Raw genomic sequence first — 21,772 nt, forward strand, 5'->3', positions numbered from 1 at the left:
GGAGATGAAGCAACAGTAGAGCAGAAGGGTCTAAATGGAGCAGGGTTCCCTTGATCTATGAGCCCCTGGTGTCCTTTAGGGGGCTCTGTGAGAGAAAAGAGATCCCCATGGGCTGAGGAAAGGGCGTTGTATGGGAACCAATCAATTCAAGTAAACATTTGTTACCAGCCCACATCACTTAGTGAAGAAGGCAATCTACCCTTACAAAGAGATTTTGAAAACTATATAACATCATTCCACTTGCTGCTGACAACACAGCTATGAGTACAATCTTAGTATTGCCATTTTCCAGACAAGAAAACAGAGGTTCGGAGAAGGTACCTTGCCCAATGTCACACAGTGAATAAGCAGTAAAACCAGACCACCCAGCACCCCAGTCCTCTCTGAATACAAGTCTAGTGCTCTCTGCCCTACATTTCAGACATTCGGACATCGCAGCATTTGCCAGAGCTTGTATCATTGGACGCAAAAGGAAACATGTATTAAAAAGGACTCTTGACTGGAACTAGGGGAGGTAACTTATTAAAGGAATGTTCAGTTGAGACGCAAATGGCAGAGGGATTCTAGGATGGGGATCAGAAGCCCTAAAAGTCTTTCTTTGCCCAGAGACATCCCTTAGAGTGTCTGTCCACAAAGAGGGTCTCATGTTCACTCTAGGGTGGGCCAGGGTAGCCCCTGAAACCTTGAACTCTGGAGTCTGGCGGGGAAGCTCTGGGATGTTTCGAGCCTCCTGAAATCCCAGGATCTGATCCAAGAAGTCAAACCTGGGCCTCACAATCCCCTCAGGATTATGCAAGAGACCCAGCCTCCTGCTCTCTGTTGCGTCCTTCACACACAGAGCTGGGCCTTGGGAGGTGAAGTGGGGACAAGACAACGTCCCCAGGTGTCAACTCCAGTCTCGGCGCAGACCAGGGGAGCTCAGACCACAGTGAAATGACTTGCCCTGGCCAACACAGTCATAAGCAGAGTCGAACACAGTCCAGACTAAAAAGGCGGAAAACCAGTAGGCAAGGAAACCGTTTTGTCATCCAAGGACAATAAAGTTTATGTATTCCCAGATGTGGGTCCTCCCACTTAATCAAAGCCGAGGCCCAGTCCAGTGAAAAGAGCTTTTCTCCAGCAAAATGGGAAAGCAGCTTCCTTGGGACTAAATTTAGACTTCACCCACAGGGGAAGGGCTCCAGTTCTTCAGGGCTGCCGACAGAACAAGCAAATGGTTCAGTGTCCCAGCTGGCCACACCACAGCCAGAGCCAGAGCGAGCCAGCTCTGAAATGTTCCTAGGCCAGCAGTGTGGGCTGTGCTGTCCCCTGGGCTGGGCTCTGCCCCTGGCTTGGTCACAGCTTGGAGGGTGTGTGGCTCTGGGCACTCTGCTGGGTGTCAGGTCTCACACTGCCTAGGGGAGCTGCTCAATAGCCATACTCCCAAGACCAGGGCTCAGAGCTCCAGAGGTGCTAGAAAGCCAGGCTTCTGCCATCAAATTTATCTTAAAGGTATCTTGAAGCTCCAACTTCGAGAAGCCAATGCTTGGCAAATGACCAAATTAATATACAGAGGGGTGTGGTTCCCAAGAAGGAAGAATAAATTACCCATGGTCATGTAAGGCATCATGGGAAAGGTCGGGGTTTTCTCCTGGGCAGGGCCTTTTCCCCCATCCAGAGCCCTCAGCGTCCTCTCCCTGAGTCAGTGCTTCTTCTCGGAGGCCCCAAATCAGTCATAGCAGATGCCCTGTCTTGGGAAAATGTTAATGTGGTGCCTACCAAAGGAAATCAAGTTCCATTCACTCCTCTCCTTGGCCAAATAACAGGAAGGATGGAAGAAGCTGGCATTTTCCCAACAGCACCCCAGACTCAAGATCTGGCTTCCCACCCTGGACTCTAAGGAAGTGTGTGCCAGCACACGCCAATTCACTACTGTCAAATCTAATCACAACTTAGACCAGGCAGGGCTGGGGGTGCTTGGAGGGGAAGTGATAACAATAAAAACTGACTGCATCTTTCTCACCCAGCATTCCTACAGACATGAACCAAGGTTTGCTTAGGAGGTGAAGCAAGATGAAAATTTTGCCTTCTGGAACATATCCCATAGCACATAGACAAAGGTCCACCACCACCTCCTTGCAGGTCACCCACAGACAGAGCTAATCGCCATCTCCACTGGGCTCTCATGGCCCTGCACCCTTAGCTCAGTTACAGCACGTACTCCTCTGGGGGTCATTACTGGTTTATATCAGTCCTGGGAGAGACTGGGAAGGGTCCTGATCTTACTTCATTTTGAATCTCCAATTCCTGGCATATAGTAGGCCTTCCACTGGCATTAGATGAACACATGAATGAATGAACGAATAAATGACACTCAAATGTAAAAACCACCTCGTTTAAATACCTTGGTGCCTTCCTTAATAAAAGATGATGGTATGATATGAAAGTTAATAGATGTCCATCTAAAGGTATCCCAGGATTGCTCAACCACCAATGATGGAACAAACACGGTCCTCTCCAGAATGAATAAGCATCTGCTAATGTTTGATATCCTCTCTGGTTCTCATTAACTGGAAAGAACTGGGCTGCCTGTGTGTCTCTTTCTCTCTCTCTCTCTCTCTGTTTCTTTGGAAGTGGTTGCACCAGTTTATTCTAGTGTGGTTTCCCTGGCAGCAGGTTAAAGCAAGATATCAAAGATCCCCCTGCACTCATAATCTGCGGTGAAGCCCCACTAGAGACTTCCTAGCCTCTCTATCCCTGCACCGCTGACCTAACTACCAATCAGAATCATCAGAGGGAATTCCTAGACCCTACCACGTGGACTCAGAAGATCAGTTTCTTGGTAGAGAACGCCATCCACCAGTCCTGGTATGGAATACATATAGTGACAGTGCAGCCAACAGAGAATATAGTGGGAGAATTCCCACCTGAGGAGTGGAAGAATTCTCCAATAACTTACAGCAATTACTTTACCTTACAGCAGCAATGCCAAGGACATAAATATTCCAAAGAGAAGCATACCTACGTCATCAGTCCTGAGCCATGATTTTTTCATCATTTTACCCAGCCAAGCTAAGAAAAAGAAAGAGAATACAAATTCTTAATTTTTTTCAAAGACAAATTTTAAGGCAGCCATACATTTCCAGAAGAAGCTTGAGCTAGAAGATTATGTACCAAACAAGAATAACTGGAGCCTGCTGAATGGAAAAATTATTAGGAGGGACATGTGTGTTTCCTTTAACAATAAATAAGTATTAATGATCTTAAGTTGCCATTATTGCAATTCAACCTGATGTTTAATAAAAGACATTGGACTGAGCTGGTAGGAACTGTTGCCCTCTAGTGGATGGAATGCCACAGAATGCCATAATTTCCTATTCGCAGTTGCCTGGATGCTTTTATTTACCCAAGGATGTAGATGGTACTGATGGTGGTGATGATGAGAATGAGAATGGAGGAGAGAGGAGGGAAGGAGAAAAGGAGAGAGGAGGAGATAATAACCGTGACAATGGGGAGAATCCCTTAGATTTATTTAGTGTCTTTCGAAGAACATTAGCAAAATTGTCTTACACGAGCTTCACAATTATCATGTGAAGACAATGTATTTCTGTTGCAAATGATAAGACTTTGGCAGAGAAGTTAAATCCTTTGTTTAAAATGTAGAGCTAGCAGTTCCTCTTGTGGCATGGATCTGACAAGGAACCAGGATGTTGATCCCTGGCTTTGCTCAGTAGGTTAAGGATCCGGCATTGCCATAAGCTGTGTTGTAGGTCACGGACGCGGCTCGGATCTGGTGTTGCTGTGGCTGGCGGCTGTAGCTCCGATTGGACCCCTGGCCTGGGAACCTCCATGTGCCTCAGGTCTAAAAAGCAGGAAAGGAGAAAGAAAAAAATAAAATAAAATAAAATAAAACAAAGTAAAGTAAAATGAAATAAAGTGAAATGAAATGAAATCAATAAAATAAAATAAAATAAAATTCTGAGCCAGAAAGGGGTAGGGATGAGATTCCAAGTCAGACTTTCTAAATTCAGGCCCTGGGATGGTTCCCCTTTCCTCTACCTATTTGGTGGTCTTTCCTCTTTACTATAAGTAAAGAGTCTTTTGGATTTTAAAAAAAAGTCTCTTTTAGGAATTGAAGACAATTCATTCACACATTCATTTGAAAACACTACTTATACACCAGCTTTATAACTGGCCCAGAAGCTATAAACTGGGGGGACAGCAGAGAGTGAAGCGAGGTCCAGCTCTCATGGAAGGAGTAGTCAGCAAACAAGCAGAAAAATCAATGAAGATCACCATGTTCAAGAGATAAATGGAAGGCAGTAAAACCACATGAAAAGGTACAAAGGCCCCAAGACGAGAATCCGCATAGTAGATGACAAGTTTTAATAGCTAGAATTTTTGGAAAGGTAACTTCCAGTTGCAGAGGACCAGCCTTGGTCTTCTCAAACATAGGCCTGACAATCATTGATAGAAATCAGAAGGATGGCCTTGGAATGATCACATGCCTAGACCTCCCTTTACAAAAACCCCTAAAGCAGGTAGGAACAAACTCCCCTGGAAATGGACAAAGGACTCCCCTTTCTCAATGAATAAAGATTAAAAAGGCTCATTTGTAAAATAGCCATATGACTGTTATGCATTTAACTTATTAAATCAGGTTTGTCACTTGAATACCTTGATTGACCTGTCTAGAACCTGGAGCCAATTCAATGTCCTTCAACAGATGAGTGGTAATCCAATCTGTGGTGCATCCAGACCACAGAATACTACGCAGCAATAAAAAGGAACAGAGTGTTGACATATGCAACAATGTGGAGAAATCTCAAAGGCATTATTCGGAGTAAAAAATAGCCAGTCTCAAAAGGTCACACACATTGTGTGATTCCATTGATACTACATTTTTGAGGTGGTTGCCAGTGAACAGAAAAGAGAAGGAGGGTGTGACTACAAAGGGGAATACAGGTGGTTCCTTTGTGGGATGGAACAGTTCTGGAATACCAAACTGCACATGTGATCTCATAGAATTATACGCAAATAATACCAAAAGTTATTTACCAAAATGACATACCAAAGACGACTGCACGTAACAACTCTAAAATATGGTAAGATCTGTAGTCTAGTTGATGGCTTCGAGGCAATCAATTTCCTTGCTTCATAATGTATTTTATGTAGGAAGGCATCATCGGTGAAATCTGGGTGACAGGTATGTGGGACCATTCTATGCTATTATTACAATGTGAGTCTATAATTAATTCAAAACAAGAAGAAGGAAGAGGAGGATGAGGAGGAGGGAGGAGGAGGGGGAAGGACAGAGGGGGGAGGAGGAAGAAAGGAAGGAGGAGGGGGAGAAAGGGGAAGAAGAATAAAAGAAAAAGAAAAAGAAGAGGAGGGGAAGAGTGAAGAAGAAGATGGAGAAGAAGAAGAAGGTATCCTTAGAGGTGCCGATCCATCCCAACCCTTAATTATGCTTCGCTATTACCTTAAAGAGAGATATCCTGGGGTGCCTGGGCTTTGGAAGGTAGGTAAATAATTGTATGATGCACAAATGATCTGACAATGACAAGGATGTCATATGAGTTGTAAGATATTAAGAAGGAAGAAGTCAGGATACACAATACTGAATTTTCAGGTCAAAGAGAACATTTGGCTTAGAAAAGTCGCTCCATCAACACAAGACTTAGCCCCATGCAGTAGAGCAAAGAGAATGAGGGCAGGGAAGCACTGGGCTGGGGCAGCTCCTTGGCCCTCCAATCTGTCTCTGCAACCCTGCTCCTCTGCAGTTCACAGAGCCCAGATCTGGGCCAGCAGCCAGAGTGCCTGAGGACGGATACTCACAGTAGTCAGGGCTCTGGTGTGGCATCTCTGGGGTCTGTGGGGGCTGTGATGGCTCATGTGACAGCTGCTCTCAGAGACAGGCCCACAGCAGGAAGAGCCTGGGGAGGGCATGGTTTGGGGTACTCTGGGTTGGGACTGGCGCTCCTGCTGGGTCTGCTGGCAGGACATTTTGGTGGGAATTCAGTCAATGCTGAAAGATGTATTTTTATTTTAAATGGAAGGATTAGACTAGATGGCTTTTAAGACTATTCCAGCCCTAATATTCTGTATTACCACGAGTCACCGAAGCTAAACTAGTTACTGTGATTCAGCATTTATTTGTGCCTTTTACGGCCAGCTTCCTGTCAGTCAAAGTGAAATCACCTAATTTTTGTGCCAAGTATTTGACACTCATCATAGATGGTTTATATTATTGCCTATAATTTTATTGAGTATCTTGTCCCACAACTAAATTATAAGTTCCCCCTGATAAATGACTATTATTTGTAACCCACAGTGTCTTTCACACAGCAGGTATAACTGTGGAATTTAATTAAACATAATAACTAAAAAAATTTTAAGGATTCAGTTGAAAATGTTGATAGATTTAGCTACTCAACTAGATAAAGAGTTAAAAGTTTTGTAGAGTAAAAATCCACACAAAACCAGATTAACAGCAAATTAAGCAACATATTTATAAAATACATGGAAAATAAAGAATAGGCAACTCAAACAAAAACTACGAATGGCCAATGAGTACATGAAAAGATATTTGGTTTCACTACGCATCAAAGATATGAAAATAAAAAGTATAAAATGATGGCTTTTTGGTTTTGTTTTGGGTTTTTGGTGGGGTTTTTTTGGTTTTTTGTTTTTTTGTTTGTTTGTTTTTAGGGGCACCCAAGGCACATGGAAGTTCCCAGGCTAGGGGTTGACTCAGAACTACAGCTGCCAGCCTATGCCACAGCCACAGCAACGTGGGATCCAAGCTGTGTCTGCCACCTACACCACAGCTCACAGCAACTCTGGATCCTTTAACCCAGTGAATGAGGCCAGGGATCAAACCCAAATCCTCATGGATATTAGTCAGATTCATTTTCCCTGCACAACAATGGGAACTCCTGTTTTGTTTTCATTAGATCAGCAAAAATTTAAATGAATAAAAATATATAATCTCAGTTATGATTTGGACAAATGGACATTCTCATATGCAGCTGGTAAAGCTAGAAATGATGGTGGTGGAGATGGAGTAAAATTTGATTGGAGAGAATGACAGTCTTAAAAGCATGCCAAATAGTTTGTCTGTTAGGGATACGTCTTAACAAATATTTGGGAACAAAGGAGACATACACAAGAATAGTCATTGCAAAATTGCTTGTAAATCTGAAAAGAAACTAATTGTCCATTAATAGAGGAATGTAAAGATAAATAGTAGTGGTTTTTATTCCATAAGCTATGGTACTAGTTAAAATTCATGGACTAGAGCTACATGGATATATTTCTAAAATATACTGTTGATTCCAAAAATCAGGTTGGAGAAGGAAATATAATACAGATATAATACCATTTGGGTACAATGTAGTACCACTTAGGTAAATTTTTAAAACACAGAAAACAACACTATTTTCTACTACATATTGTCCATAGAAATGTAGCAAAAGTATTTTTAAAAAAAACGAACCGAAAAGATCCTCATCAACTTCAAATTTGTGTTGGAGGGAGAGGGATGAGATTGGAAAGGAATGCAAATGAGGCTTCAATTGTTTCCACGATTTTTTTTTTTTTTTAAGGAAAAGATAGATTAAATGAGAAAATTCCTGTAAGGCACTTAGCATATTATCTGGCTTAATAAAGAAAAAGATCAATTACTTTAATTATTAAACCATATGGTAGCTGACTAAGTATAAGCATAGTCTAAGGGGAGAACTTGGATTTCATGGGGGAAAATACAGATGAAAAGCAAGGCACGAGTTTGAGCATGAGTATGAAAGGGAGGCCAAGCTGCAATGCTGCCTGTCAGGAATGGTGCTAGGTATAAATCCACTGTCTCATAGCAACATTGGACATGACTTTATTGGGCCCAGTTCACTGACTGGGAAACTAAAACTGAACCAGATTACAGAATTTGGACAAATCATTTCTCTGCCCGTGGAAGATTCAGGTGCTGAGTCCCTGCTGGTTTCATTGCACGTCCCTTCTCCAGTACGCTGGAGCACATGGAATCCAGAAATGAAATAAAGGAAGTTTCTATGCAGATGCTGGAAGAGTTTGCACAGAAAAGCAAGGCGACATGGGCTTGTTCTACACTCTTACCATAACGGGAGGTGGGCTGTCGAATTTCCCACTTGCTTATTTCCACAAGCTACTCTAGGGCTGGGTGTTCAGTTGTCAAGGGTCTCCGGGGGGTTCCCTGGTTTTTGGCCCTTTGCTGAGCCCCTCCCCCCCAAAAAAGGCACAAATAATAAGTAGATAAGGATTGCCCAGCACAAAAAACAAAGTCAGGGACTTGGGACTTTTCCAGGGGCACATGATTTGCAAAAAGTTTTTGTTTTTCCTTTCTGTTAAAATTGCCAAGACCTGAAATGTATTTGTTGGGAAAGGGGTGATAATGCTATTGTTACTGCAGATAATATAGTTGCTTAACCAGAAACTGCAAGATAAACATGCGAGGGAGAAGGAGCACTGGCATGGAGCATTTAGGAAGGTGGTGATTATGACACGAATAGCTGCGTACCAGCAAAGCTGACAGAAAAACTTGTCTAAGCCAAAAAGAAATCCCCTTAGGGAAGAGATAACCAGACATTAGGATGAGCCCTTGGGAATATAGCCCTTAGGGAATGAGCAGGTGTCTAGGAGTAGGATTAAGGGATCCTCTAGCTGCCCAGCATCCTAGATGAATAGGAACTGGGGAAGTTTGGGGCAATGATCTGGAAAGAGGGAGAAGAATGAGGAGTAAGAAGGAGCCTGCTAATTCAGCAAGAGCTTAGCATCTGCATAGAAATTTACACCGATAAAAAATTTCTCCAGAGTTGGAACAATCTACAAGTTTTCAAGAACAGGGATAGCTGGAAAAAGCCCATGCTCACCCCACCCTCCAAAATTGCAAGTTCTAATCCCTAAAATCAGTGACTACTACCTCTAATGGGGGAAAAAAAAGGATTCTGCAGATGTTATTAAGGATTTTGAGATTGAGAGATTATCCTGGATTATCCAGATGGTCCCTGAATATAGTAATTTTATAAGGAGGCAGAGGAAGATTCGACTACAGAGAAGGCCACATAGTTTCAAAGGCAGAAATTGGAATAGGATAGTCACAAGTTAAGGAATGCCAGAAGCCATTGGAAACTGGAGGAGGAAGAGAAAAAGCTAGAGCTGGTGGGAGAGGGGAGGAGAGAGGGGTATAGTTTTGCTAACACCTTGATTTCAGTCCAGCAATACTGATTTCGGACCTCTGGCCTCCAGAACTGTGAAAGAGTAAATTCCTTTTGTTTGGGGGCACTAAATTTGTGGTAATTTGTTACAGCAGCTATAGGAAACATAATAACTGACCTTCAATTTGGAGAAATTTGCTTTGCTCTTCTGGGAAATAATCCCCACTACACCATTAAATGGTCATTTCAGCTTTGCTTATAAAAGTAAAAAAAAAAAAAAAATGCAAAGAGCCTAGAACATCCATAAATAGAAGTTTAGTTAAACAAATGATGATAGTTTGTTGAATGGAGTACTATGTAACTATTAAAAATGAAGTGGCGAGGTATATTTACTAACACAGCACTTTGTTCATAACAACCTTACCATTAGTTTAAAAAAGAAAGTTATACACTAATCTTTTTAGATAGAAATTTTGATCCATTTTGGAATTCATCCTGGTATTCGCCATGAGGTATGATATAAGTTTACCTCTTTCTATTTGGCCACGATTTTATGATTTATTCCAATACCACTTACTGAGCAGTACAGGCATCCTTCACTGATTTCCTACACATTAAATTTCCATATACTGAGGTTTATTTTTGGACTTCTTAGTCTGCCCCATTGATCTGTCTGCTTATTCATGATTGGTACCATGTTGTTGATATTACTGAGTCATTATAACATATTTAATATCTGATAGGACAACCTTCCCCATTGCTCTATTTTTTTTTCCAGAATTTTTCAGCTCTTCTTTCTTGATTTAGAATTACCTCAAGTTTTTAAAAGTACGGTGGGTTATTTTGTGTTGTGATCATGTTAAATTTATAAATAGTGAAAATTGATGTCTTTATGGTACTTAGCAATCTAAGAATTTTTTTTTTTTTTTGTCTTTTTGTCTTTTTTGTTGTTGTTGTTGCTATTTCTTGGGCTGCTCCCGCGGCATATGGAGGTTCCCAGGCTAGGGGTCGAATCGGAGCTGTAGCCACCAGCCTACGCCAGAGCCACAGCAACGCGGGATCCGAGCCACGTCTGCAACCTACACCACAGCTCACGGCAACGCCGGATCGTCAACCCACTGAGCAAGGGCAGGGACCGAACCCGCAACCTCATGGTTCCTAGTCGGATTCGTTAACCACTGCGCCACGACGGGAACTCCATCAATCTAAGAATTGATGAGTCTCACATTTGTTCAAGTGTGTGGGTATGTGTGGGTGTGTGTGTCTCAATGTGCATATGCGTGTCTGTGTGCACACATGTGTGGTACATGCTTTTCAGAAGTGATTTTAATGTTGTCTTTATAGAGTTTTTGTTATTCTTATGAAGTTTATTCCTAAGTATTTTGCTTCTTTTGTTACCATTAAACATGGAATGTTTTTCCATTACCCTTTCTAACTAATTATTGATTTATATGAAAGCTATTTATTTCTTTTAAAGATGTATTGTTGAACCTTTTCAGTTTCAATAGTCTTTCAGGTGACACTCGTGTTCTACAGATTTACAGTAATATCTTCTGCAAACAGCTATAGTTGCACTTTCTCCTTTCTAATTTTTATACCTGTAATTTTTCCTTCTTATTTGATTCTATCACTTTGTGCCTCCAGTACAATGATAAATAATACTGGTATCTATCTAATATTCCCGACTTTGATAGGAATGCTTTTAGCATTAAATATAGTACTGGCTTTTGGACTTGAGGTAATGTCAATGAAATATCTGATTGCTATAACGTAATGAGCATTTTATCAAAAATGTACATGGGATTAGGCCAAATGATTCAGCATCTATCAAAATAGACAACTTTTCTTAGATTAATATTATGAATTGATTTATAGATTTCTTAATGTTGAACAAACTTGTACTCCTAGAATAATATCTACTTAGGTAAAACATTATTGTTTTAATGTGCTGTTGAAACATGTTTTCTAATATTTAGGATTTTAGAATAAATATTCATAAGAAAGGTTATTGTTTGGTTTTTCTGCAATCTTTTTAGTATCAGTGTAATGCATTTTGTTAAATGAAATTGGCAGTTGTCCTTTTTGTTGTTGTTGTTCTTTTTAGGGCCGCACCCACGCATATGGAAGTTCCCTGGCTAGGGGTCAAATCGGAGCTGCCACTGCCAGCCTACACCACAGCCACAGCAGCATGGGATCCAAGCCGCCACCTATGCCACCTCACCCACTGAGCTAGGCCAGGGATCAAACCCTCATCCTCATGGATACCAGTCAGGTTCGTTACCACTGAGCCACAACAGGAACTCCACAAGTTGTCCTTTTTTTTATGCTACGGAATCATTTTTATTTAAAGATGTGGTATGGTTGCTTGGGAAATCATCTGGGCCTGGTGCTTTTGTGGGGATTAGTCTTTGACAACTTTCTCTATTTCTTCTGTTGAAACTAATTGGTCTAGATTTTCTTTCTTTCTTGGGATCAGTTTTGGAAAATTATTTTCCAGGAAAATTGGCTATTTCATTCAACTGTAAAAATTATTTGTATATAGGAGTTCCTGCTGTGGTGCAATGGGATTGGCAGCATCTCTGCAGTGCCAGGAGGTAGGTTCAATCCCCAGTCTGGCACAGTGGGTTAAAGGATCTGGTGGTGCCGCAGCTGCAGCTCAGATCTGATCCCTGGCCCAGGAATCCCATATAATGCAGGGTGGCCAAAAGAGGTAAAAAAATTACTTGTATATAGTTGAACAGAAATAGCCTTTTATGATTCTTTTTATGTCCTCTATTTCTCTTATTTTCCTTTATCATTTCACATTTTTTAGAAAAATAGGAACATTTTATTTTACTTCAGAGTAGAAAATTTAAGCTTTTCTAACTATAACTTAACATGCAGAAGCCGTAGAAAAATAACTGATAAATACCTCCACATAAAAAAATTAAAAATTTTTGCGGGAGTTCCCGTCATGGCGCAGTGGTTAACGAATCCGATTAGGAACCATGAGGTTGCGGGTTCGGTCCCTGCCCTTGCTCAGTGGGTTAACGATCCGGCGTTGCCATGAGCTGTGGTGTAGGTTGCAGATGCGGCTCTGATCCCGCGTTGCTGTGGCTCTGGCATAGGCCGGTGGCTACAGCTCCGATTCGACCCCTAGCCTGGGAACCTCCATATGCCGCAGGAGGGGCCCAAGAAATAGCAAAAAAAAAAAAAAAAAAAAAATTTGCATAGCAAAAAATACTGAAAGAAAAGTCAAATGTGTGAGAACAAAGTGAAAAATGTTTATATGATAAAGCAAAGGTTAAAATCCTTATGAACGTGTCAGACATTTTAAAAGAGCTTTTGTAAATACATAGGAAAAAAGATCAACAAGCCAATGAAAAGTTACCAAATGATAGAATCATCTAGTTCAGGAAAAACATTACATATGGCCCTTGAACATATGACCAGATGCTCCCTCACTCACATTAAAACAGAACTGAAATAACATTGTTTAAACATATATTGGCAAAATGTGAACGTCTGATTACATGTTCCTTGTAGGGTGGGCTGGGGGGAAGCAAGTACTCTCATATACTGCAGGTGGAAGTAAAATTTTATACAATAGCTAGGAGCGAAATTCGAGACTCTTCCATCAAACAGGAAAATGCTTTGACCCAGACACTCCACCTGCAGGAATATAAGCTACATTTCCAGGACTGACAGCCAAATGCAGCCTCTGACACCGTCTCTGCTTACAGCAAGTTTCAAAAACTCTCACCGGATGGGGACAGTTTTCACACAATGGCGGACAGAAGCTACAACACGCCTGACAAAATCACACTTGCTGATATTGGCCAGGATATTTCTCACAGCTGGTCCTCTTTCCTCAGGATCTCACACCTCTCAGCACATCCAGCTATCTGATCTCACAGCCCAGCACCCCTGAGTCTTCAAACAGTGAGAAACCACAACTGAGATGGGTAGTCCCACCACAGATTACTCTGAGATGTGATCTGAATTAAAGTCGCCCCTCCTTTTTTCTAATTCACGTCTACTAATTTCATCATACAGAAGTGATTATCCCAATTTCTCTGAATTTCGTTTGACAACCTGCCCTTTCACTTCAAATGTATGCCATGTTTCTAGAGAAGGTTTTGGTCAAAAGCACCCTCCTTCCTTATACTTATGAAGCTATGCACACTCTTCTCTGCCTTTTCATAATTCCACATTCTGAGGGACAATATGAAAAGTGACGTGAACTTTCTTTACCAAAAATGGTCACGATTCTAATACAACATACGCCGTCTCTATCTCATTCTTCATTTTCTCCCAAATCAGTACAGCCCTTCCTCTCTTCTTGCTCTGCTGTTGGAATAAGAGAGAACCAGGTGTTGGGTCCTGGCCTGATGGGAAAGGCAGCGTTCAAAGGGTTAATTCCTTCCCCCCACAGAGTAAAGCGTTTTGCTGACTCAATGTGCGATGGGAGGACCAAATTCAATTTAGCTGCAGTCAACAGGAAAGTAGGAAGGAAAATAGGATTTAACAAACAAAGCATTAAAAAAAAAGAAAAAGGAGTCCACAGCAGGAAATAATTATTTGGGTAATTGTTCGCTTTGTGAAAGGCTGGCCCGTATGAATATCCATCAGGATGCGATGTTGTGTCCGGGGTTTCTGCACAGCACCCTGTCTGGTCTAATTAGTTACAAAAGCAGTTCTTTGGGCTGAAGAAATTTGCAATTGTGTTGTATTTCAGGGGAACGAACACATATGTCATTGAAGTGGAGTCTGGCACCAGCTTATGCTGGTGAAACCTCAAGTGGTCGTCCAGAATGGAATCAATACGAAAGGAAGCTCTGAATGCCAACAGAAGTGGTTTACAAAAATAATTCACTGACCATTCCATCTGCCTCGGATTAAGCATGTTAAACGGTTCAGTTCAAGTTAACATTTTTAATATATAGATATACATAAGTAAACAAAACCACATATTTTTATCAAATATTTGCATTTGAAAACCCCCACTAATGCACACAGAACTGGGGTTGAGGTCTTTCATCTGACCATATACTTTTCCCCTTAGAACATTTCTACTAAAAACATGTAATCTGAAAGAGAACTCAGATTGTCCCCTTAGAGAAGAGTAAACCCCCTTTGGAAAGGAAAGTGAAAATAATATTTTCAGAATAAAAACCTTTCAATCTGTAAAAGGAGTTTTATAGCTTAGCCTTAGGAGAGTCAGCCAAAGGTTCAATTGAAGGGGAACAGAGGGGTCTTGGGGAACCTAGACCTAGCAGTTTAGTTTATTCACTGTCCCCACAGTGGGTGCTGGAACCAAATCAACAATCTGTCGATACCATAAAAATGTTAATTTGTATGTAAAATCCATTGAAGATATGTTAGAATCACATAAATTACAATTCTAAGAAGGTGACATGATGTCATAGTTAACTAGCACAAAATGTCAACATGTATTGAATACTTATTAACCTAAGTCCTACTCATGTAATCACCACAACCGCCCAGTGAGGTAGGTATTTTATTACTACTCCTGTTTAACAGATGTGGTAACTGAAGCACAGAGCGATTAAGAAACTTGTCCAAGGTCACACAGCCAGTAAGTACATGAAGCCTGGACTGGGATCCAGATAGTTTGACCCCAGGTCATGCTCTAACCTGCTCCCCATGTACATAAAAAAGTCAAAAGAGCGGCCAAACAGAAACCCAGAGCAGTTCCCCAGAGCAAGTCCTAAGGGCAGACAGAGCAAGGTTCACCTACTCGCCTGGGGCCCTCCACCTCCGGTTGAAAGCCCACACCCGACCCGTCACAGGGCTGCCCTCCTTATTTTAAAATAAAGGGGCCCTCCATCCACTAGTTTTTCACTACCCGACTCAGTTCCTGGCCTGCCTAGACCCTGTCTGCCTCGCTCCTCACCTATGGTGAGGAGGGTAGCATGGGATAACTTGCACATTCCATCAGGGGAAGGAAGCTGGCTGCTTTCCTGGGAACAAATTCCCGGATCCGCTACCAGTTGACTTTGCAGGCTGTCAAACTCAAGCCCTCCAAGTGAGCATGTACTGCCCCGTCACGTTTAGGCTTTAGTGTTCCTGTGGGGTCACAAGATCCTTGGCTCTAGATTATCTGGTAGGAAGTAGAGAAGGAACAGGAGGACAAAGTCCTAATGACTCATGAGCATCCACCACGAGCTCATGCAGTTATTACCATGATCACCACTCCCCACAGATCTCATTTAAGCCTGATAGCATCTCTGACTATGGATGATGAAACCAAAGCTCAGGGTGTGTAAGTGTTTCGCTTGACATCACGCAGGCAGCAAATGCCAAAGAGGATTTGCGCTGGATCCTGACTCCAAAGCCTTTGCTTTGTTTCCCCGGTGATGCCTGGCTGCCCCACCACCAGCCTCAAAGGCTACTGTGTGCAAATTTGTCAGAAGTGTCCTTACTCAGGACACATCGCTGCCAACTGCCAGAACATTGTCATGAGCATTACAAAAATCTTTGGGAGAAATGGCATCCCTGTCGGGTTATTCATGTCCCCCAGCACGTTCTGGGATGGGCCCGACTGAGCCCCTACGCGACCCCGCCATCCTCCCTACTTGGGCAGAGGCACAGGCCGCTCCCGTTTGGGCTGAGCAAAGCGGTGGAGAGTTTCCAGCACTCAAGGTAACGGGAAATGTTCAGCAAAGTAGGTGAAAAGCCTTGTCTAACATTTCCATTTACCTACTTTGTCTGAATAAGTGTCATTAATTCAAACCATTTCAAAATGGGGCTTGATGATGTGTGAGAGCGGAAGCCCCTGAGCACCAGGCCGCCCCGCACCACATCCTCGCTGACGCTATCTCTTGCCTGAAGCGATCAATTGAACCCCGGCAAATGTGCTGTGAATATTGCAGCTAAACCCACCGCTAATGCGCGGGTGTCTGTGCGCGCAGCCGCAGCCGGGACGGGGATGGGGCGGCCGCAGAGGCTGCTCTTCGCAGATACACTCCCCCCATCCCAGCCCCGCCTGACTGCCCTCCCTTCTCTAGCTACCCCCTCCTTCTCAAAGCCCCCCACTTAGAAACCGCGCGAGGCCCACTTCAAACAAGAAAAAAGATGGATGAGCATAGTTTTCCCTCTAGGAAATACCCCCGCAAATCAACTGCTTCTCTTAGTGCTCGCTGCTAATGCTTTTCATATAGACAGCGGTGTTCTTACAGCCTCAATAATACTGTAAAAATTCTGCAGCCAGAAGGAAAACCCATCCCTTTGCAAAAGCAAGAGTAAAGTCTGAAAGCTTAGCAACGTACAACTTTAATATTTTGGTTGATAACATGCCATGGACTCAGAATATTTTCCATTTCCTCTTTGTCCTTTTTCCAGTGATTTCAAAGGACTTTATTAAATCTATCAAAACCTAAATATGGTAAATTAGGTGACTTTTTTTTTTCTTCTAAAAAATACACAAGAAAGGTATATGCATCCAAATAAGTCTCATCCTCTTCAAAGTAGATTCCTATATGGGATTTGGACTTGTTTCAGTGATCCCCTTCCTTCTCCAGCACACACGCACACACGCACAGTTGTTTATCTGTGTGAGAAATTCTTTTGCAATTGAGTTTAGCACCAGCATAACATTTTGAATATCTTTCATGGGTGCACAGCATGATTTGTGGGAAAAGCCCAAGATACTGAGTGCCATGTCTGATGTCTTTAAAAAACAATGAAGTGGGACTCTAGTATTTGAGGGTTTAAATGAGATTGTACCAGAGGGGGAGAAAAAAAAGCTGATTTTTATCACATGGCTTATAAGTGGGATCTACCTGCCAGTTCAGGGCAGCAACTGCCAACATGTTCTGAGCAGAGTGAAGCAGCACTGGCGCAGTGGATTCTGGGAATGTTTTGGAACCTCAAGGAACCTGTTTCCTCACCAGCCAGACGAGGAAATTCAAAGCTGCCCAATTTGCCTCACAAGGCACGCTGAAGACCATTTCATGAAGAAATATTTCTTTAGAAATCATCTGCATTCGAATCCAATACCCAAAACTCATCAAAGCAGAGCTGTTCCAGACTTATGGTTGCCAAGAGGGAGCAGGAGGAAGCGGGATGGACTGGGAGTTTGGCGTTAGTAGATGCAAATTTTACATTTAGAATGGATAAGCAATGAGGCCCTACTGTATAGCACAGGGAACTATATCCAGTCTCTTGGGATAGACCATGATGGAAGATAATATAAGAAAGGGAATATATATGTGTATATGACTGGGTCACTTTGCTGTACAGCAGAAATTAGCACAACATTGTATATCAACTATAATTAAAAAAAAAAAAAAAGGCAGAGCTGTTCCAGTTTGAGGACTGGGAGAGGGCAGAACCTTGCCAGTTTAACCTCTGGTATTCAAATCCTCCCCACCTGTCAGCAGTCCCTAAGGCATCTCAGAGACTCCCTGCCTGCTCTCTGCACACAGTCCAGTATTCAAACATCTAAGTCAATTCTTGAAAAGTCTTTGTAAATTATAAAGCCTGGGATAAACATGAGTCTTTTCTCCCCAATTTGCTCTAACAGCCTCAGGGTCTGTCATCTGTAGACATCTATGCTCACTGCTAAAATAATAATTATTTCAAAACATTCCTCTACTGGTTGATCCTGGCCCTGACCTCTAGCAACTTCCTGTCCACAAAGGGGTTTCTTGTTCTCTCCAAAAACCACTACTGTGGAAGACAGAATTCTAAGACACTCTCCGAGATTCTCACCCCTGGACATTTAATCCAACACTAACCTAAGCATTCCTCTGAAAGGATTTTGCAGAGGAAATTAAGGTCACTAATCAGCTGACTTTAAAATAGGGAGATTGTCCTGGATTATCTGAGTGAGCCTGATGTAATCACAAGGGCTCTGAAAAGCAGAGGAGGAAGGTGGAGGAGTGAGTCAGAGAGATGTGGAGGAAGAGGGAGAGAGAGGACCGAGGAGCTGGAAAGGGAGTCAGAAAGATCTGAAGCATAAGAAGGACTCAAACAGCCATTGCTGGCTTTGGAGACAGAGGGAAGGATCCAGGAGCCAAGGAATGCAGGTGACCTCTTAAAGCTAAAAATGACCAAGGTCAACAGCCAGAAAAGAAACAAGAACCTCAGTCCTGCAACCACATGGAAATGATATCCACCAACAATCTCAATGAGCCTGGAAGCAGGCTCTCCCCCAGAGCCTCCAGTAAGAAGTACAGCCCTGCCACACCTTGATTTTAGCTTGGTGAGACCTATGTCAGACTTGCACAGAACTACCACCTATAGAACTGTGAGATAATAAACGGGTTGATAGAAATACTTTTGGGTTGGAAGTAAATATATTTTACGCTTCTAAATTGGTGGTGAGTCATAATGGCAGCAATAGAAACCTAATACAGTTTCCCACAATGTTTTTTTCTGAAAACTGCAGCCTAGAAGAATCTGAATTATTCTTGGTATCAGAAGACCTTGTTTTGGTCAAGTTCATTTGGCAAACATATGAAGACCCATATGCTGGGCATAAGAGAGGGCATGGGGCAGGCAAGAATGGAGAAGACATGCCCAGCAGCTGGATTGGTTGTGGCCTGTTACTGAGAAACAGTCATGAGGAAATGGATGTGAGTTCAGCAGTGGTGCTCAGTTTTGGCTGATCAATAAAATCCCTTGCAGTGCATCTCAGACCAAGTACATCAAAACCTCAGGAAAGTGAAGGTCAGTGTATTTAAACCTCTTCAGGTGATTCCACTGAAAGCCAAGTTTGGGAACCATTACGATCTGTGGGCTGGGTAGACATGAGACATGAAGGGAGAAGAAACTTTGACCAGTTGGGGGGAGATTTCATCTGCTGGTAGAACTCATAGGAAATATTCAAGAACAGAAACTCCTATTCAGGAGTTAGTAGGTTGTCCTGATGGAGTTTATCTGCATTGTTGACATGGGTTGCTCAGCAGAGGAAGGTGCAGCCATTATCCTTTTTGAAAACTTTCATATCTCTCCAAACTTAATGTGTATAGTTGGTGCTCAAACTGTTTATGAAGGGTCTATCTTGTCAGTGGCTTTCAGTTCCACCTAAAAGAGTATGGAAACATGGCAAACTTCTAACGTAATAGTCAAACGCATTCATAAAGGAAGCAGGCCTCTGTCATCTTTTCCGGAAGGAGCTTTTAGGAGCACATAGGTTACAAGGCTTTTCTCAGAAATGGGGAGGAGGGTAGAGCAGGAAAACTGTCTGTCACAAGGCATTTCTTTAAGTCCAAGGTATGAATACCAACAGAGATGCAATCCTTGTAGAGTTTCTTTCCAGTGACTAACAAGGTTCAAGCCATGATGGAATTGACAATTCTACAACCTGGATTTTCCTGCCTTTGTAAATTTCCAGAGAGTGCTATAGACTCTTCAGATTATTTCGTGCATTCTCAATACTTGGGCATCAGGACAAGGTGGAAGGGAGAGAGGTTCATCTTTCTGGTAACATACTCCATTGAATACGGCCTGTAGGATGCATTCGCTAGCTAAAGTATGAGGCCTTAGGTACCAGATGGGTTCAAGTATGATTACCTTCCAGAATCTTTCTCACAGGAATTGCATCCCTAGGCCCTCTCTCCTACCATCTGAGTTAGCACACGGGGGGGGCGGGGGGCATTCTCCATCGTCGGGAGGGATTTTCCTACATCACAAACGTGCAAGATTTCTGTCCTGTATGGATTCACTTGAGTTTATGGCTGAAGCTTCTCCTCACAGGGGCTCTGTGGATCTCACAGTCTCCTGAGCTCACACACTAAGCACATACTGAGACAATCTGAAAATGTAAGTTATTATTTCAAGTGTCCTTCTGCTTCATATGTGTGAATCTGTTTTTGTTTGGCCAACGACCTAGACAAATACCATTAGCATCTGGAGCCTAGGTTGGCACAACAAATTTTTCTGTAAAATGTTTTTTGAATACACAAATATTACTTTGTCAGAGGCTTAAAATGTCACTACTCCCTGGCCCAGGAATTGAGAGCTAAAGTTTCTCAGCTGTTGCTACTGCTGCTGCTGCGAGTTGCTCCTTTGCAGCCCAGTAAGCAATCCCTTCTAATACTCAGTACGCTTGAAGGGAAATGCAGGCCTGGGGGGGCAATGTCTGGGGAGGGGAGTCTGAATATCAAAACTGTGCAGCTAAAAGGTTTTTACAGTTAATGCAGCCCTTTCCCAGTGCAAAAGGCTACCTTTAAAAGCTGCCATTTCCTTTGCATTAACTAAAAATGGACACATCTGTTGAAAGAAAGGGGGAGGGGAGAAGACGATAGCTATTATGATAGTCAGACAAAGTGTGTGTGTGTGTGTGTGTGTGTGTGTGTATGTGTGCACATGTGTACATATAAGCCACTAAAGAAAGTGCCAAGAGAGGCGAGACTGTTGGAAGGATCACCGTGGAATTGCTGTCAGTTATTATTTATACAGCATCATAAATGCACGGCCGTCAAAGCCAACGGCCATCTTACTTAACTGCTACCTAAGTGCTGGCAATGCGAGACCTCAGAAGGATGACTCTCCTATTTAATATTTAACCAGATGCTTCCATTTTTGAAAATACAGTTTGCTCCTTATGGAGGAAGGAGGGGAGGCTGACTTGCAATTTCTGTGATGTATGAGCTATTGTTGGGAGTAATAGAAAACCAGTTTTTGTTCTTCTAACTTCACTGTCAATATTTCCATTCTGTTGGCAAACTGAGTATTTTCCTACAAGTTTGAATGAGTCCCTATATTATTATATTCATTAACATGCTGACAAAATAAGCTAAGCCTTAGTTACTTTGATCCTGTAACAGAGATGCGAAAAACTAAGGCAGAAGGGGATAATGCTGTTGGCCCCTACTCGTGCCAGCCAAGGGAAAGATGAACCAGAACTTGACTATTTTAGAGTTTGAATTTTGTAGTGTAATGAAAAGGCCATGTGACCTAGATTGCTAAAGTCCCTGAGAAATTACCCAGACTACCAAGTGGATAAAGGATGGCCAATTTAAGCACTCAGCAGTATGCCAGGTGTGGGTATCCACTACCTCCTGAAACTGGCTGACTCTGAACATCTCTTCCTTGAATCTCTTTCTCCATGAGGGCACATCCCTCAATGATGTCCTTCTCAGGGACATCCCTTGCCTCTCCATCATTTCCTACCTTTGTCTTGCATCTCTGGGCCTCCTCTGAGTCCCCGGAAGCTCTCTCAGCTATCATGGCCACTACTGGCCATGCATGGGACCAAATGCTCATGCATCCCATGGACTCATCTGGAAACTGACTCAGATGGCTGTCAGATAATCCATGCAGCAGCCAACAGGTGCACAGTAAACAGGTGCCGAGAGCTTCTGGGGTTCACTTGCCCAAGACACCCTTTTTTCTCTTCTGTATCATGAAGAATTTACTCTTTCTTTGCTTCTGTCCAAGTGTGTGGTGAGTCTGAACAGCTCTGGGCTTCTACCTACAATGACAGGATGCCTGGTAGTGGCCAGCCACTTGAAAGGCCCTCTGTTATTTCAGCACTGTTACTGTTATAGCCCAACTGTCAAGTTCTTTCCCCAATATCGCTCACACATCATTTCCTCCTGTGCCCGTACATTTTAAATGAAAAACGTGAGGACAATAAGACAGTCTAAGAACAA

General features: G+C 42.6%; 1 protein-coding gene across 2 annotated transcripts in view; it reads right to left on the reverse strand.

The window, feature by feature from the left end:
• The window catches only part of LOC146395032 (uncharacterized), a 273,628-nt gene that overhangs the window by 172,734 nt on the left and 79,122 nt on the right, over window positions 1–21,772 (reverse strand). Inside the window, exon 1 of one of the 2 annotated variants that reach the window (XM_085005884.1) lies at window positions 2,953–3,051. The exons of the other annotated variant lie outside the window; for it this stretch is intronic. The gene's annotated coding sequence lies outside the window, so the exon portion shown is untranslated. Of the gene's footprint in view, window positions 1–2,952; window positions 3,052–21,772 lie in introns of those variants that run through there. 2 annotated transcript variants of the gene reach the window in all.

The sequence above is a fragment of the Sus scrofa genome, chromosome 18 (genome assembly GCF_054392235.1).
Source record: "Sus scrofa isolate SSC_HxYL_T2T_F1_AM1 chromosome 18, Sscrofa_HxYL_maternal_Yorkshire_Landrace_v2.0, whole genome shotgun sequence".
Taxonomy (NCBI): domain Eukaryota; kingdom Metazoa; phylum Chordata; class Mammalia; order Artiodactyla; family Suidae; genus Sus; species Sus scrofa.